Source organism: Mya arenaria, chromosome 5 (genome assembly GCF_026914265.1).
Source record: "Mya arenaria isolate MELC-2E11 chromosome 5, ASM2691426v1".
NCBI classification, from domain to species: domain Eukaryota; kingdom Metazoa; phylum Mollusca; class Bivalvia; order Myida; family Myidae; genus Mya; species Mya arenaria.
Genome location: NC_069126.1, coordinates 58,827,722 through 58,834,003, shown reverse-complemented (window position 1 = coordinate 58,834,003; position 6,282 = coordinate 58,827,722).

Genomic DNA, 6,282 nt, shown 5'->3' with positions numbered 1-6,282 from the left:
GGGTAATAAAATATTCTCTTAAGAAATCCCGGTATCGATAGGCCCGGTATCAATGTCCACAATAAGCAACTCTAACTTTGATTATCTTTTAAAACAACAGAATAGTGAGTTTGATTGAACGAAAAATAGTATAATTAAAATGTATTAGTAGGTTGACAGTCACCTTAAATAACACACTTTTATAAAGCTTTAAATCTTGAATACAACAGATTCTGTTTCAATAATAATTGTCTTTTGATTTTAATGTTATATTTGGGGAATAGATTTGGAAAGAAATAATTAATTTTAATTAACAACCAAGTGTGTGTTGTTATTTAAAACTCCGGCGTGCTTATTGGTTTTGGCACCGTTTTCTCGGTAAGTAAAGTGTTTAAGGTCTTATATGCATGCAAAATCGTATAAAAAAATATAATTTACTACACGTCTTTAAAACATGTTTTGCTTGTGTCTTATAATATTTTAACTTCAGGCATGAGCGGCATAATAACTCTCCGCTGTGCATCCCTTGTTAATTGCACTTGTCTCACAGCGTGGGGTCATTTTCCTGTGTATCTGTTTATTGGTACAGGGCCTTTTAAAGTTGCCATTTTCAGAGAAGGTAATCTCATTGTCTGACCTATACATATCAAATTAAATTTAAAATGCTTGTTGAATAACTCTGTAGTTGCATGTTAAATTATAACTTTGGAGGAAAATGCATTTTGCACGCATTAGAATTCAAAGATATATATGCATTTTTAAATCAATTAATTAGTGTTTTGGTATTATTATGCACTCCGCAAAAGCAGTTATTGCTTTATAACTCAAACTATTTTACAAACCAAAAGCATACCGCCACAAACAGAGATCTTTATCTAATAATGATAACTTCAATAGGCAATGAAAAGCGGCCTTGTCATAAAGAGATTAGTCATCTGATAACATCACGGCAGCACTTAATCCGAAAAGTGGTACCGAATACCGGCTTTTAGCACCACCCGTCAGGAAGCATTCGGAACTCCTCGGCCATTTTTTTCAAAAACAACGTTGTTTTCGATAAAATGGCCGAGGAGCTCCGAATGCTCAGGAAGTTTTCACTTTTTAACCCAAAGAAAAATGGTAAAAATATCCTCAGGAGGTTTTCATTCTGTAACCCAAAGAAAATGGTAAAAATAGTAGTCAGAAAGTTTTCATTATTTAAAATCAATGTTGAAAACTTTCTGACTCTGTGGCTATTTTTTATTACTGTTATGACATGTGCTATTTTGAATGTGGCTGAGGACTATTTCCTTCCGTGTCTATAGGAGGGATTTCTAATCAGCCAATATGCTAAAAATAAATTTACTGATAAGCACAGTCCATAGCAACTGTAACTGGTAGTACAAACTTTGTACGACCAGTCCTCTGTTTAACATAGATTTGCACTGGAGTGGGTATGGGCTTAGAGCCTATGTCTTTTAAAAAACAGCACTCTGTTAAAACACAAAATCAATAGTTTTTTCATACCTTTCCCTTAACCTAAAACGAATGAAATTTAAGTGCAAAGGGTTAATATGTGCGTGTGGGCAAGAGGATTTCACAGTTGCTAAATTAAAAAGTGGACATACAAATGCAGTAAACATTTTGATAGAGAAAACGGACCTTCTGAGGATCATCCAGACCCTAAGCTTGCAACAAATACATTATGTATACATCAGAAATTTGAAAAATAAATGTAATATAGCCAGATAGATTTGTTTTTCAAAACAAAAATATTTTCGTTTTTATGCTTCAATTTATAGAAACCTTATAACAGAATAAGTATTAATATTACATACTATTGTGGTATTAAATAAGAAACAATTTTACTAAAACTATTGAAGGTGATTACAATATATTGAAGATTTTACGACAGGTTGATAAATATTCCCAAAATAGAAAGCTCTTAAACTCTAAGAGCTACATCTGTATCAGAGAATACATTGTAGTTTCAAAGGCTCTCTTGCAGTATGACAAACAACCGCTCAACAGAAACACACAATATTCAGATTGATCAAGTCTTGCAGGAAATGTGCCATATGTTTGTATGCATATACATGATAACTTATATAATTAAGGAAGACCATTACGTGTGAACATTCTTACTCATGTGTTTCATTAATTCAAATTAAATTAAATTGAAATGCAGTGACCAGCTGTGAACCTGATTCCACTCAAGGGAGTCCAAAACAGGGAAATAGAGTATACATACTGTAAAAGAAAGAAAATATGTGTCGCTTGAACAGCTTTTGAATGATGTTAATCTATATAAATCTTACACTGGCACTCCCTAACACAGAGTTTACATTTTTCGGTGAAGGAATCTGTATTCTTTGTACCATATAAAGCAACTTTGAAATGTATTATGGGCATTCCAGTTCTGGTGCTATAATATTTCTGTTGGGTGTGGATAAAGGGAGCAAGCGTGAGTGACATGGTCATAGACTTACAGTTTGCGCACATCTTAGAGCCTGGCGAATTAGTAATTGCTTTTGGGGGATTTAAAACATCCTTCAGTAAAACAAAGTGCAATTGCACATTTTACCATTTTTAAGCATGCAGAGACATATTGAAACTAAATAAATACACTATAACGAAACACAAGAATGTATTTAGTATTATATTTTAATATCTGTATTGACAACATCGATGTATATATACTTTTCTGTATAAATCATGACATTGTGGACTGTTTTCATTGATTCATTTAAAGGTCAACTGGCATAATCCGTCATCAACCGGCACTATAATGACCTTGTCTTCCCCAGGTTTAATACAGGCACTGCATCTGAAAAATAAATGCAATTAATTTCTTAATCATAAAACATCGAAACCTATTTCATACATTGAGTATCTATTCACAAATACACATTAGGACACACAGGCAAGATCAGCTGTATGATAAGACAGAGAAAGTGTACCTGTTTCTGACCAACTGATATATATATATATATATATATATATATAAATATATATATATATATATATATATATATATATATATATATATATATATATATATATATATATATATATATATATATATATATATATATATATATATCAAGTTATTTTTATCAGATCTTAACGTAAGTAAGATTCGGTACTTACGTAAGGTTGGGAATACAGCATAAACAATTGTATAGTTGAAAGTCTGAAGCATTTCGTTTCTTGACTTGGTATGACCCATATTCATACAGGTATTTTCTTTTCCATTGTTTTCATAGACTGTATTTGATCCCAGCATCTTTGTCCTTTAGTTTTACCCACTACTATCACAAGGAATGTCAACAACATGAGTGGCTTGATCTCATTCCCAATAACTCTGTTTGACACCATTGAACCCTTCTATGTGGGACAAACAGTCAAGATGGAGTGCTCGGCCAACATCGGCTCCTACAACGGTACCGACCAGATACGCTGGTTGAAGAGTAACCTTGTTCCTGGCAGTCCACTCACTCCTTACTATAGTACTGATACAGAACTTGGTGATCCCCAGTCCACAGGCAACTGTGTGTATCAACAGACAGACTCTGTGACCTATAATATGACGGCACAGGATGCTGGAAGAACAGCCGAGAACAGACTTCATTTTCAGTGCTACGTGTACATTCCTAGCATGAACTGGGAAACACCTGAAGACCAACGAGGGAATTTCAAATTTATTGTATGAAAGTGTAATTGACTAATTGTACTCTACCTTTTTAGCATGCAGTGATTTTTAAGGTACTATTTACCGACGTTAAAAATTCCACGAATGAAAAGTGTTTGTTTTCTACCCAAAACCAAGACAATATTTTCCCTATGTGCAATTTGTTTCTGTGAACAAATTAAATATAATTGTTTTCTCTAATGCATTATAGACTCAAAAAATGAGTTTGCTTATTACAAGCATGAAAAAGCACATACTTTTATTGTTTACGCTTAAACATGTAAACATGTCTTCACAGATTATAGAGGCAAAACTTCCCTTGATGACACAAATGTAGGTACGTAGTAATGATTTAGTTGTTCCCATTTTCTCTCTCTTTATTGCATTTGATCTATTGGTTTAGACAATAATGCAATAATTACTAGGCTGGTGCGGTAACCCGATCATCTATTGCTTAAAATATCAGAAAGAATATTAAATTCCAGTTGTTGTTTTGTGATGTCGTGAGTCTCTCGTTTAGTGTCTATAAGGACTTGTTAATTTTTAAACGTAATGGAAATATCGTTTATTGTATTGATACTGTGATTGTCTCTGAAGTTTCCAGTGTTCTATAAGAGGTTTAATTTACCATGACCTTTGACATTTTACTTTTCCTTACATTTTAGAATCTAGTTCAACTGGAACAGTAATTGGCGGAGTAGTTGGTGGAGTTGTTGCCCTAGCTGTCATTGTTGTGGTTGTCTTAATAATTTCCAGAAGATATCAGTTTCCTTTTATGCAAACCACAGGTACGATTGTCGTTTTAGATTCTGGCCATGGCACATATTCACTAATGGCTTGAATCTCAGAAAAGCAAATAATGAGATTTTAACGAGGAGTTTAGATGTAAAAGGAATTGCAAAAATGCTTTTCGAGCTGTATCTATCCACTGTTACCAATATTGCTATTTCAATGATAAAAGAAAAAAAACGCAGAGTTGAGTGTTGAGTGTCAAAGTCATTCTTAGAACATTAGTGAATATGGACTCGTGTTGATCGTATACAACTGTTTACATTTTGTACCAAAACAGATGTATTTGGTTAACTTTCGACTGACCTAAATAATGCGTATGCATCAATAATTTGAGAAAACATCACAGGTACTTTACAAGTGGCCCTAATTTTAGATATTGAAGACTAATGTATAATTCCCATGAATTAACATAGCAGGCTCAGTTTGATTGGAATGTTAAACAGTAACTGCAAGAGCGACGCTACTTGAATGTTAGAAACACTGCTAACGCCCCACTTTATGCAACACTGCCTCCTGTAGTCAAAACTGTCAGTGCCCTAAAGTAGGCAACTCTGTCAAAGCCCCATACCCACTGTTAGCATCACTTCCAACGCCCCATTCTATTCAACACTACCACAGAACTCCAATGCCTACTGTTGTCAACAATTCCAATATCCTTAGGCATATTGAGGGGAACACTGCCAACGCCCAACTGTATGCAACACTACCAACATCCTCCAATGCCTAATGTTGTTAACACTGCTAATGCCCTTAGGTCCATTGTTAGTAAAACTGTCCAATGTTAACAGTAAGCTACAATGCAATTGCCAGCTTTTTACCACTGTTAGCAACCCTGCCTTAACCTATGTAAATTATAAGCAACACTGATTCTCCCAGACAAATCATAAACAAAATTGCCTACACCTTTAGAACTACAGTAAGCAACACTGTCAACGCCGCCCATAACAGTGTTACTTTCATTGCCATAATCCCTAAGACCCCAAGTTAGCATCACTGTCAATGTCCCCTATGCCCACTGATAGCAACACTGCCACCTCGAGCATTGGTCCACCGAGAGCAACACTGCCAACACCCCCTATGCCCGCTGTAAGAAACACATCAAACACCAATTAGGACCACTGTTATCAGAATTTCCAACACCACATGGGCTCTTTGTAGGCAAAACTGCCAATCTTTGTAGGCAAAACTGCCAACGACCCAATCGCTTACTTTAAGCAACACTTCCAACGCCCCCAGGCCCACTGTTAGCAACACTACCAATGTCTCATTGGCTCACTGCCAACACCACTATGCAAACTGTGAGCAACTCTCCCAGCGACCCAAAGCCCACTGTTAGCAACACTGCGAACGCCTCCATGCCCAAAGTTAGCAACACTGTGGATTATTTACTGTGGGTGCTAATCAACGGTCTCTTTAGAACAGCGGTAGTAAAATAAACATGCATTTCGGAAGAAGGATCCTTACGTAAGACAGAATACAAACACTAGGCCCCGATTTCTCGAAACTTCTTATGCGTAACAAGGGTAAACATCTTTTTAATCCCACTAAATATTTTCTTAAACTTATTTTTTTCAGCAAAATGTTGGCTTCTACGCTTTTTCCCATATTGGTCATTGTTTTATTGAAGAACAACAACACTTATTACTGCCAATAACTAGTCTAGATTAATAGTAAAACTAGTGCAAAATTATATTTCAAAATGTGCAAGTCCATGTATGTTATTGCCCATCATTTTCAATATACTGTACATCTCAATTTAAAATGCGTTACGAAATATGCTACCTTTACTTTCAGATGATGCAGATAATGCCAATGTCCAGTAAGTAACATTACATAATTCA